Source organism: Tiliqua scincoides, chromosome 3, assembly GCF_035046505.1.
Source record: "Tiliqua scincoides isolate rTilSci1 chromosome 3, rTilSci1.hap2, whole genome shotgun sequence".
Taxonomy (NCBI): Eukaryota; Metazoa; Chordata; class Lepidosauria; order Squamata; family Scincidae; genus Tiliqua; species Tiliqua scincoides.
The window spans coordinates 102,942,029-102,955,114 of record NC_089823.1 but is presented as its reverse complement, the minus strand read 5'-3'; the positions used below and the strand labels follow the sequence as shown (position 1 = coordinate 102,955,114).

General features: G+C 42.6%; 1 long non-coding RNA gene across 1 annotated transcript; it reads left to right on the top strand.

Moving 5' to 3' along the window:
- Positions 1-741: 741 nt before the first annotated feature.
- LOC136644880 (uncharacterized) lies at positions 742-12,584 on the top strand. Its single transcript, XR_010794113.1, has 4 exons — positions 742-802; positions 5,335-5,913; positions 8,659-8,743; positions 9,713-12,584. It is a non-coding gene; the product is annotated as an uncharacterized lncRNA (long non-coding RNA).
- Positions 12,585-13,086: the final 502 nt, after the last annotated feature.

The following is a 13,086-nucleotide window of genomic DNA, read 5'->3' as shown; positions in this document are numbered from 1 at the left end:
GTTCTATTAAAATGCCCAAACATGTGAAATGTGCAGTTCCCTCCCCCACTTTCCTCTCTTCACCCATGCTCCAGCCATTCCACACTGAAAACAGCCTCAGGGTCCAAATCCTATCCAACTTTCCAGCACTGATGCAGCCACAATTCAGCCCTGAAGTAAGAGATCAAACATTCCTTTACCTTGAGGAGGACTCCTTGACTGACCTCCCCCCACCACCACAGGATGCAGCACACACCCATTTGGCACAGCTACAACAGTGCTGAAAAGTTGGATAGGATTGAGCCCTGAGTCTTGCTGCAGTCCCCAAACCTTAAAGAGTGGGCTTGCCATTCAGTTACAATGAATTGTATGGATTGATTATCTTGCAGGATAACCAATGGCTTCCCTTCCTAGTTCAAAACAGGGTTGGTTGCCCTTGGTGACCATGAACAATTGGCAGATGCTGCCAATCAATTCATGGATAACCTCTCTCTTCAGTAGCAGGGATCAGAGCCAAAAATTTTTTGTAAAGGGTTCCAGCTCAGAGGAACCTTGCTTTCTTGGTTAGAAAACAGAGCTGAAAAACAAAAGAAAAAAATTCCCTGTGAAAGTTGGATCAGTGAATCACACAATCTGTCTGAAACAGGACGTTTTCTACTCTCTGAATAAAAATGTCTTTGTAACTACACTACATTTGCCACTAGGTGGAGATGGTTGATACAGTTCTAGTTTTCATACACAAAACAAAATTAGAAACCGAAAGCTAAACGTTGCATAACTTCTCAAGTTCCATCAAAATGTATAATGCTGAATTACGAGTAAGGTAAGCTTCAAGGTAAGCTTTTATTTGATGGTGTTTCTACAGTACTATGTAAATATCATGACTTAGAATAGTTTGGGAATGTGATTTGATTGTCTTTAATCATGTCTTATTTCTTTAGATCAGCTATTTTCAACCACTGTGGCTCACAACATTGGTGTAGAGCCACTGGGGGATGTGAGCACCATACTGATACCTAGGTGTGCCTTGTCAAAAAACTGATGGTGTGCCTTGACAATTTTATCACCTAGGCAGTGTGTTGTGAGATGAAAAAGAATGAGATCGCTGCTTTAGAGGAGTTATTACACAGCAGCTTGTCAGAACATTCACGCAGGCATTTCAGAAGATGTTCTTTAACTACCGTAGTGTGTATTCAGCTTAACTAACTGTAAAATCTTGTTCTATTATACCTCTGTGGCCACTATTTACATAGTTTCGGCTTCTAGAAAAACAATTCTAGTACAGGGAGGAAGGAAAGGATAAAGGGTTTAGACTTTTATGCAAATAATGAAGAAACAAGTTTTTCTCCTTCTCCAACATCACTAAAATTTGCAATCATTCAATGAAATTGATTGGCAGAATAGTCAGAGGACAGAAAAATAAAAGTACTTCTTCACAGTATGCACAAGTTTACAGAATTTGCTGCAATATGTGGTTATGCGCAGTGTTCCTGTTAAGCTGCACAATCAGTGGCCACACAGTTCAAAGCCAAGCTCTGTACAATTTGGAGCTTGGCAAACTGGAAATTCAATGATGATACGTGATATCACTGCTGAACATCCAGAGGTGGTGTTATGATGTAGTTGCGACACCACTCAGCTACCAAAAGGGTCCCCCAGCTGTGTAGACTCCTTACAGGGAAAGACACATCCCTTACAGGGATGGACACATGTTTAGATGGTTTTGAAATAAAACCAGACAAGTATCAATGGATATTAGTCATTACAGCTGTGTGGAATTTAAAAACATAAATAAAGCCCTGCTGGATCAGACCAAGGGCCCATCTACTTCAGCTTCCTGTATCTCACAGTGGCCAGATGCTTCTGACATCACACAAGCTACTTGTATCCAGTTACACTGCTTTGCATCTGGTATGTTGAGATAAGCTATCTCTAAAACCTGGTGGTTGCATACAGTACATACAGAATTTCTTGGGTACAGGGCTTCCCCTGTTTCTACAGACCCCATATCCACAGTTGAGGGGCGGGCATGTGAGCATTAGTAGTGTTTAAAAACTTATACGGGGGAAGTGAATGTATCTTCCTTTAACAGCTCACTGTGAGCAGTTAAGCTTAAAAGTGTGATGAAAACACACTCCCTGCAACTTGAATACTTGCATAAACTAGCTCCGACACTGAACGGAAGCAGTTAACTGCGGCTTCCTGTTTAGCGTCAGAGCTGGTTTAATCAAGTATTCAAGCTGCAACAGGCCCAATTACATCATACTGTAAGTACCTACTTAACTACCTACAGCAAGGAAGGAAGGAAGACACACACACTTCTGCAAGTAAGTTTTTTAATGCTGTTAATGCATGGGGGGAGCGGAGCCATAATTAATATAGGCATCCCCATATTTGCAGTTTCTGTATCTGTGGGGATCAATGAAATGGATCCCGCACAGATATGGCGGCATACCTCTATTCCTCACAATAGCAGAGAAGAAGACCTTAGGAAAAGGCTGCTGCATTCATGTTCTGCTGTAGAATTTTTGGGAACATGTGCCTGGTTAGTAACCAGTATGGGAAACAGACTAGATGGAGCCTGTGGCTGAGCTTTCCTTATTTATGTGGCTCTGACAAAATGTCTCCTTCCCTGCTCAGGCATCAAAACTATTCTGAAGAATGTGTTTGTCACAATGAAGAGATTGGTCTACATAATGCATATGATTTTCTCTTACAGTTGTGCCCCAGGGTGACTGTCAATACTGTACTCACAAAAGGGACAGGCAAAACAGATCTTGTATAGGCATCAAATTCAGTCTATATGCTACCAATCAGCCATTTTATTTATAAATATGGTGCTTCCATGCAACAAAAAAGCCCTTTTCGTTGTTACTGCTAACACTGCACAAGTAGTAGTCCTGTTCAAAAGTGACTGCACACTATTTTCATGCATAGAGGAAAGCATAGCCCTCCCCATCTCCTCCTTTTTTTCTTTTTCAAAAGGCTGTGTGCGTGCATCAGTATTGGCATGCAGAATTTTTTTGACAATCATTTGTAAAATTGACACGTTTCTGCTCCCCACCCCACTACCACCAATACCACCCCAGAGTACCAAAATGTATTAATTTCACTATGTTTTCCCAGAGTAATTGCTGGAGATGATGGCTAAGAGTTGCTAGCCTGGAAAGGTGGTACAACATACAATCACCAATGTCAACAATCACTCCTCTGCCCTATAATGTTGCAGTCAGTTCATACACCTGAACAGCAATTGTAATGACAGTTTAAAGAATTTTGACAATCACTTTAAAAAAAAAAGGATGATAAGAGGAGAAACCTAGGAATTCAGAGCCCAATCCTGTGGTCTGCGGCACGTGCCATAAGGCACTGCCAGGCTTCCGCCAGAGCTAGCCCAGTGCTGGCTGAAGTTGGGCTAGCGTGTGGTGATCACCTGGGTTCCGCGGCTCAGCGGTCTCCCAGACCACCGGTCTGTGGAATGGGAGGCGGGGGCGTGGCGGAGCGTGGGGGAGGCGTTCTGGGGAGGGGGGAGGCATGCCAGGGGGCCGGCGGGAGGTGTGTCAGGGGGGAGGGAGAGAGGCAGATCTGCGGAGCTGGGAACTGGTAGCAGGAGCTGGGAGAGGAGAGAGGCGGATCCGCAGGATCCAGGGCGCTCGTGCAGGGCTGCGTGCCTTACATGAGCGCCTTTACTTTAGCGCCGACCTTTTGATCGGTGCTAAAGAGAGTAGCCCCATTGCGTGGCTGCTTCCCTTACTTGGGGGAAGGGATGAATGCCCCCTTCTCCTGAGGTGCATCCCACGGTCGCACGGGAGGTACAGGATCTGGCGGCAGCCCTCCACGGAGCCGCCAAGCCTGGGTGCTGCGGGCAGCTCAGGATTGGGCTGTGAGTCATTTGGGATTATTGCCATTTTACTGATGACAGCCATCACAGTACCAGCTACATCAATTCCCATTCTCTTAAGTATATTGGGATTCCCAGCAACTAAGAAGCGAAGAATTGCTTAACAGCTTGAGAAGCAAGCAGTGAAGACTGAAGGTGGTTCACACAGAGGGGAATAACCAACAGCCACTATCTAAAAATGCAACTGAGTGCCAGACTCAGGGAAGCAGGGACACATTCTTCAATGCTTAGAGCAGTGTTCCTCAACATTTGTTCCCCTATTTAGGAGCTGAAGAGCAAAACAAATACAATTTGAACAAGTAAAAACAAATGTTCAAATAGATATTTATATCATATTATTTCCATTTTGTAGGCAACTTTTTAATGTTTTTACAATGAGTTGTATAAAAATGAGTGATGGCTTTGTCTCATTAATTAATGCAGCCATTTTCAAACACTGTACCATGGCACACTGGTGTGTCACAGATGGTCCTGAAGGTGTACCGCAGGAGTTTGGGGGAAGATCATTTGTGCAAGACCCTGTTGTTAGTGTGGTGTGCCTTGTCAGAGCCCAATCCTGGGCTTGGTGCTGCTGTGCACTGTCGCAAACGTGTCAAAAGGCACATTTTTGAGCCTCACCGCCAGGCTACTGCCCGTGCTAGCCCAGCGCCAGTCGGTGCTGGGCTAGCGCGGGACTAGAGCAGGACAGGCGCCCAGCCTCCGCAGCTCAGTGGTCTCACGGACCGCTGAGCCACGGTACAGTAAGTGGGGATGGGGAGGGGGTGGGGAGAAGGCATTCTGGGGAGGGGGGAGGCCGGCAGGGGGCAGAGAGAGAGCGGGGGGTAGGTGTGACGGGGAGGCAGGGGTGGGGAGGGGGGCAGGGAGGAGGTGTGCTGGGGGAGGGAGGTGGGTCTGTGGAACTCCACTCCACTGGATCCAAGGCATTCATGTAGGGCTCGGTGCCCTACACAAACGCCTTTACTTTACTGCCGACCAAAATTAATGCAGCCATTTTCAACCACTGTGCCATGACACACTGGTGTGTCACAGATGGTCTGCGAAAGATCAGCGGTAAAGTGAGTAGCCCCATTGCGGGGCTGCTTACCTTACCTGGGAAAAGGGGACAAAAGTCCCCTTCTCCCGAGGTGCCACCTGCAGTAGCCCAGGGTGCACAGGATCCGGCGGTAGCCATTCTCAGTGCCACCGAGGCTGGACGCCCCAGGCAGCTCAGGATTAGGCTGCCCATTGTCAAAAACCGATGGTTTGAATTAACAATTTTATTTCATGTCAGTGTGCCATGAGATGAAAAAGTCTGAAAATTGCAGAATTAATGGACTTGAGTTCGTTGTGACTAACTTCATCGATCAATTTCGATCATGCTTGGTCATGAATAACCTCCTTTGGATGCAACCCAGTCTTTAAGCACAGTAGCACATAGTTCATCACAATATTATATTCTCTTTTTATTTTAACAGTAAATCCAAGCTGTTGGCTTAGTACAATCAAAGGAGATGCCCTTCTTTCTCCGGAGTTTGCTACCTGAAGAGGACTTTGAAGAAAACTTTAATAATACAGTCACACTCAAAAAGACATTAGTATTGTTTAGTTTAAAACCGGAAAACAAACCTCTTTGGCAAATATGGGGCTATGGCTACAATGAACCTGGTAAAACACATGCTGAAGTTTTAATTTTGAATGCAATCAAAGAATGTATCCCAAAAAATCAAATGGATGAAAAATATATAATGAAATTGTTTATTTCATATACTCCTTGCCATCAATGCTGTGCTGAGATACAATCTTTCTTGAAATCAACAAATGGAATATCCATGGAAATAAAAGCTTCAAGGCCATATTACTTTACAAAAGATAAAGAACGTGAAGGCCTGCACCTTCTGAAGAGTATTGGTGTTTCAATCAAAATGATGGAAAAATCTGATTACGAAGAATGCTTATATTTATTTGTGCACCCAACAAAGAAGTTCACATCATGGCCTTGTTTGGATGAAAAAAGTCAGGAGAATGCAGACAGTCTGGATGAACTTTGGAGACAGGTAAGAAAATAAATAGTTTACGGCACTACCATCAAAAATCTTTTCTGAAAGTCATTGCCAAAAGTATGTATGTATGGAACCTTTATTGGCACAAAACCTTTATTGCCAAAAGTAATAAAATCAAATACAAAGGATATTTTTCTGATGCATAGGGAAGTGGTTCCCCATACTAAGAGAAATCCATGGATGGGATTTTGGTTCTGGCAAATTTTGGGACCCCACTCAATGTCATCACAAAGATAAAAATCTTTTCTTCTGCATTGTTCCCAAACATGTACAGTACAAGCAACTCCCACAGTTCTTTGGGATGGAAGATCCCTCCCAAAGACCGGTCCCTCACCAAAGGCTACTGAAAAAACTGCACAGTCAGGGAATTAGAGGACAGGTCCTCTCGTGGATTGAGAACTGGTTGGAGGCCAGGAAGCAGAGAGTGGGTTTCAATGGGCAATTTTCACAATGGAGAGAGGTGAAAAGCGGTGTGCCCCAAGGATCTGTCCTGGGACCGGTGCTTTTCAACCTCTTCATAAATGACCTGGAGACAGGGTTGAGCAGTGAAGTGGCTATGTTTGCAGACAACACCAAACTTTTCCGAGTGGTAAAGACCAGAAGTGATTCTGAGGAGCTCCAGAAGGATCTCTCCAGACTGGCAGTTAGGGCAGCAAAATGGCAGATGCGCTTCAATGTGTAAGTGTAAAGTCATGCACATTGGGGCAAAAAATCATACCTTTAGATACAGGCTGATGGGTTCTGAGCTGTCTGTGACAGATCAGGAGAGAGATCTTGGTGTGGTGGTGGACAGGTCGATGAAAGTGTCGACCCAATGTGCGGCGGCAGTGAAGAAGGCCAATTCTATGCTTGGGATCATTAGGAAGGATATTGAGAACAAAACAGCTAGTATTATAATGCCGTTGTACAAATCTATGGTAAGGCCACACCTGGAGTATTGTGTCCAGTTCTGGTCGCCGCATCTCAAAAAAGACATAGTGGAAATGGAAAAGGTGCAAAAGAGAGCGACTAAGATGATTACAGGGCTGGGGCACCTTCCTCATGAGGAAAGGCTACAGCGTTTGGGCCTCTTCAGCCTAGAAAAGAGACGCTTGAGGGAGGACATGATTGAGACATACAAAATTATGCAGGGGATGGACAGAGTGGATAGGGAGATGCTCTTTACAATCTCACATAATACCAGAACCAGGGGACATCCACTAAAATTGAGTGTTGGGCGGGTTAGGACAGACAAAAGAAAATATTTCTTTACTCAGCGTGTGGTCAGTCTGTGGAACTCCTTGCCACAGGATGAGGTGCTGGCGTCCAGCCTAGACGCCTTTAAAAGGGGATTGGACAAGTTTCTGGAGGAAAAATCCATTAAGGGGTACAAGCCATGATGTGTGTGCACAACCTCCTGATTTTAGAAATGGGTTATGTCAGAATGCCAGATGCAAGGGAGGACACCAGGATGAGGTCTCTTGTTATCTGGTGTGCTCCCTGGGGCATTTGGTGGGCCGCTGTGAGATACAGGAAGCTGGACTAGATGGGCCTATGGCCTGATCCAGTGGGGCTGTTCTTATGTTCTTATCCATCATGTGGAAATTATGCCTTTCAAAGTACAATTGGTATTTTATCCATTTAATTTAATTTTAGTCAAACTGATGAAATGAAAACACATCTTTTTTACTTCGCTTTGAATGCAAGATCAATGTAAATATAAGGATCACATATAAATGAAACACTGAAATGTGGTGTACAACTACTGTAAAAATAAATAAGTTCTTAATCTCCACTTTTCTCATATAAAATGAGACAGGTCAAGAGAGACCAGACATCTGTCCTTCAGATAGTACAGGAAAAGAAGGGCTCCTACAGTTTCTCATATATATAGTGTCCTGCTGCACACTAACATTTCCCACAAAACCTTGAGCTATGTTCATTATTTATTTATTTATTTACTTACTTACTTACAGTATTTTTACCCCACCTTTCTCTCCAAAGGGACCCAAGACAGCTTACAAAAAATCAATGTAAAAATACAAAAAATACAAGAGCATAAAAACAATTAAAAACACAAATCATACATTAAAACCCATAACAGTTAAGAATATTATAAACAGCAATAGAACATTAATATAATAAAACATACAAACAGCCATTGAAGCCTCTTACCGGGCTTTGGGAAAGGATCCATCATGGCTCACTTGGTCTAAGGGGCCACTACCTCATCAGCGTGGGCATGGTAGGTTGTAAAACCAACTTATAAAAAACCCCAAGCCTGTAAAAGCCAGATGTCGTTAAAAAGGTAAAAGAACTCAGAAGGATTGTCTGAAAAGAAATGTCTTCAGGCCTCACCAGAAAGTCTCCGAAGAGGGAGCAGTTCATAAATCAAAAAGAAGGGAATTCCATAAATTTGGTGCCACCACTGAGAAGGCCCCATTTCTCACCCCTGACCCTTGTACCTTCCTGAGTGGCAACACTCATAAAAGGGCCTTCTCTGATAACCTGAGGGGATTAGCCAGATTGTATGGAACTACAATGTGCCATATGTGAATCAGAGATTAATATTGAGCAACAGGGAACTGTATGTGGGCCCTAACACTAGCTCTACATTTTAAAATTGCAATGAGCTGTGAAGCACATTACAAATTGTGTGTGCATGTGTGTGTTGTGTGTGCGTGTGTGTTCTCAACTTGACCAAGCCAAAATTTCTTATACTCCTTATTTCTCACCCCCACCCATGTATATTTGAACCAGGAAGAGAAAAAGGCAAAAGAGAATATGAGAAAGATAATTAAAATGCCAACCCATAACGAAATGATTGATTCATGCAACACTCCAGGTAATGTCAATGTTCTATTAAAACCTATAAAAACATTATTTGAACAATCAGCACTGCATATACACTTGTAGGTAAAGGTGAGTGGTGAGACAGTTTGTGATTGGATTGTTAGCTACCTTAAGCATTTGGAGTCACATCCTGAGAATTGTAACAAGTTTCGCTGTTAAGACTGAATAAGATCACAAAATTTGTATCATCTTTGGGTACCAGGTTTTGTTATCCTGAGGAAGGCGGTATATAAAACTGCAAATAAAAAAAAAATACATAAAAGCACAGCATATTGTTTTTATGCATGCTTACACAGCATAGTACATCAGCACATTTTGCAGTCTAAGAATGGTTTGCAGTCAGGCCATTTGAGTCATTAATATTTTCACAAAGTTGGACTCAAGTGTGTTCTCTCGAATATTCCTTCCGGCATTCTTACAATTTGACATTTGGTTTCAAGTCACTCAGATATTAGGATCTGATTCTGTTTTCTTTTTTAAATATCCTGGGATTGAAACAGATGCTTACGAGCATATTCAGTATGTAAGATCTTAACAAGAGGGATAGAAGGGAAAGGAATTATGTTTCAAGTAATACATCACAATAGTGATGAATAAATTTATCAGCAGTAAGTACAGCTGGCTTGTTGCTTGTAGCAGCATGCTGCTGTGACTACTACTGAGTGGTAGAGTGATGTGGTTTCAGTTAATTAGAACAATGTCACTCTTGTGATATCTTCCCAGGTATGCTTTGGATAATATAAGACAGTGCCTCACTAGTGAAACAGGAGTAAAGTGCTCTTCACAAGAGTGGATAGCGTATGGGCTGCATCAACTATTTGTAGTATATTTTACTATCTGTTGTATTGAGAAACAAATAGTTGAGACTTTAAGAAGTGAGTCTAAAGAAAGTATTTTTTCTAAGTGTGATTTCACTTACTATGCATTCTTTAAATAATTGTACCTTGTATTATATCACCAGTGGACACTCAAGATGTCTTTAAGCCAGATCTGCTTTTGGATGGTCAATCATCAATGATGGAGAGAACTCAGCTATCCGGAACAGAGACTCCTCAGAAACTGCAGTACTCTGCTAAGATAATAGAAGCTGGCAGTGGAGTTAAAAGGAAACTTACTTTCTCTGATGACTAGGGGCATGTACTTTTCCCTTCTTTTCTTCACTTTGTCTCCACTGTGTGACAAAGTATGACTTGTGTACTAAAAATTATGTGTGATTATGTGGCTCAGGTACTTTAACTTATCCTAAGACTGCACTTTCAAAATTGCAGGTGAATATTTTTCAGGTAGGGTTGCCATCATTTTTCCTGACAGAGTTCATAGGTCAGTAACAGATGCATGACAGACAGGTGTAGATTTCCTACCTTTGAGGTGCAATAATTGTTGGAGGAATCTCTTAAACCAGATTTCCTCTGTTGGGGGGGAGCAGAGTCGCTTCAGCAGCAGAACCCCCCTTAGCTGGGAATCAACCCCAGGGAGCCTCCCACACCCGGCTGACTGCTAGTCAAGAAACACACAAACAACATTGGCTGGTTGAAGTTGCAAGAATAGATTCATTTACTCACGATTCAATGGTGGTACGGTTACAGCATCTGATTTAGGAATCAGAGGTACTCTGACGTAAAGATAACAAGGCCCTATAGCTGCCTCGTCCTGCATGTGCCATGTGGTCAAGATGGTGGCGCCAGCAGATCCCTGCTGCATGCCATCTTGTCTCCTCAGTTGTGGTGAGGAAGAGGTAAGAGGGAGGGAGGAGGGCGTGCTCAGGAGTTATATAGGGTCTAGATCACGCCCCTCCCACATAGGTCATCCAAGGTGGACAGGTAAACTGCAAAGGACACTGGGCTATGGCTTAACCCTTTTTAGGACAGTCTCCTGCCACCCCTTGAGAGCATACGGAGTTGCACCAATTCCAACAATAATTAGAATGATTCCTCCTGCTGGATTTATGCCTGTTGTGTGGTTATTATAGTTTGTTGAAGCCTCATAACCATGTGTGAACCAGTTATTTTTATATGGTGGAACTGACTGGTTTCCACCCAATACATCCAGTTGCTCAAATTTGTTCATAACTAGGAGCAAGCTAACAATGGGTTGTTCATCCAGCAGTGTAGACAATCGCAATTTAGAAGGCTTGGAATACCCAACTTTGGTCTATACATGGCTGAGATCTTCTCCCTCATTAAAATGATAATGTCACCCCCTCTTTAAATTGCCATTATGCTCTGCACTAGTTTCAAGCACCCAGTAGCTGTATTTTTAAAGCTATCCACTTACATGCCCCATCACAGTTCTGTATAGTTTGTGACAAATCAAATGCAGCCCACAAGTCAAGTATGTGGTCTCCCAGGTGTTTGACAATCTCACTATTTTGGTAATATATGGCAGGCAGCAAAAATAGGAGGTTTATCAAGTCCCTGATGGGCAACGTTGTGCAGCATGGCCTTTCCCAGTTTGAAGAAACACTTGGCCAACAGACTGAGGCAAAGAGGCAAAGAAGGAAGGCCCACAGCCAGGGAGACAGACCAGGGACACACTACGCTTGCTCCCAGTGAGGAAGGGATTGTCACTCCCGAATTGGCCTTTTCAGCCACACTAGACGCTGTGCCAGAACCACCATCCAGAGCGCGATACCATAGTCTTTTGAGACTGAAGGTTGCCAACAACAACAACAACAAAAGATGGGCAACGGTACGTTATTACAAATATTTATACAGGTTAGACTTTATCACTTGCAGATTTTGAAGAATTGACTCAACACGGGTCCCCTGATCCATGTTGAGGCCTGATTTGCACCTTCCAACCATGACTGGAGGAACTTCCAAAAAACTGGAAGTGCCTTTCTAAGGCCTTCTGGAGTCCTTAGAAGGCCTTCTGAAGCCCAGGGAGGCTGTGCACAGCTTCCCCAGGCCTCATAACACCCTCCGGATGCAACTGGAGCACAGCTCCAATCATGTTTGGCATGCCTGGACCCGCGGATTTGTTTATCCACGGGTTTCAGCACCCGTGGGGGTTCCAGGAACAGAACCCACGTAGATGCTGATGCGCGACTACATAGTGCTTTTCAGCGCAAAAAATAAAGCTCAAAAAGTGGTTTATGTAGTAAAAGAATTATAGGGAGTGAGGATTCCCTGTCCTGAAAGGACTCATAAGCTAGAAAGTTGCTAGGCTATATTGTGGAATATGTCCATTCTGTCTTCTTCTTTATTTCCCATGATCACTACTTCTGTTCTGCACAAGCTCACCCACTATTTGCCTTTTTAAGTCTTCCCACTCATATTTCCGTACCTCCTATGATTATCCTATGTCTAGAACAGCTTTTCTAGCTGTTCTAGACGTAGCATGTATCCATGCTAAGAGGTGACGATGGATACATAATCTCATCTCTTTTCAAATCCCTTATCAAGACCTACTACTTTAAGCCATTTCTGCCCAATGCTGCATATATGCAACAGCGACCAAATGTGTACACCTGTGGGCCGGGCAAAATTGGGTTAAAGTGAAGTCTGTTACTACCTTTATGAACAATTGGAGACCACTCATTGATTTTCTGCAAAAGGAAAAAAAAAGGATGCAGATTTGTGGATTTGATGAATAGGGAAAATTGAGTTAGATTTTAAATATCTGGATGAGATTAAGAGGAAGTTTGGTTAATTTGATAAGAATACTATTCAAGATTGTATTGACAACCAGTCTGTGATATATTACTTTTTTACACATATACAATTTTGAAGATTAGATAGGTTACGAATAATTAGGATATGCTTCTTCGCACTTGCTTTATTTTTTCATTCTTGTTTAGTTTTTGGGTTTTTAAAAAATATTATCTTTTACATCTGTTATGCTTTAGCTTTTCTGTTTTTTACATATTAAGAAATAAATATAATTTATATAAAAGACCTACTTCTTTAACAGATCCTTTTCTGCACCATAAGGTTTGTATTCTCCATTTTTTTCCCATTATCCAACAAACTCTATGACTGTTTGCAAAGCCTTCATTGCATCTCATACAGCTGTCTGGCTTTTATATCTTGCATATCTAACTAAGGTGGTGCTAAATAAATATTAAATAGTGGTTCTAGTATATCTCCTTACAGGTGGTACTGGTGATCAGATTTGAGCCTTCATATATTCTAAATATGTTCATCATTACTGAACCATATTTTGTTAATTCCAGCTTAAACTGCAACCCTAAACTCACTTTCCAGGGAGTAAATCCTATTGGATACAGTGGGATTTATCATACTTCTAAGTAGGCATGCATAAGACTGTACTGTTAGTTCCTAATCTGCTCCTTTAACTGTCCCCATTCATTTCACTTGAGTTAATGACCAAGGT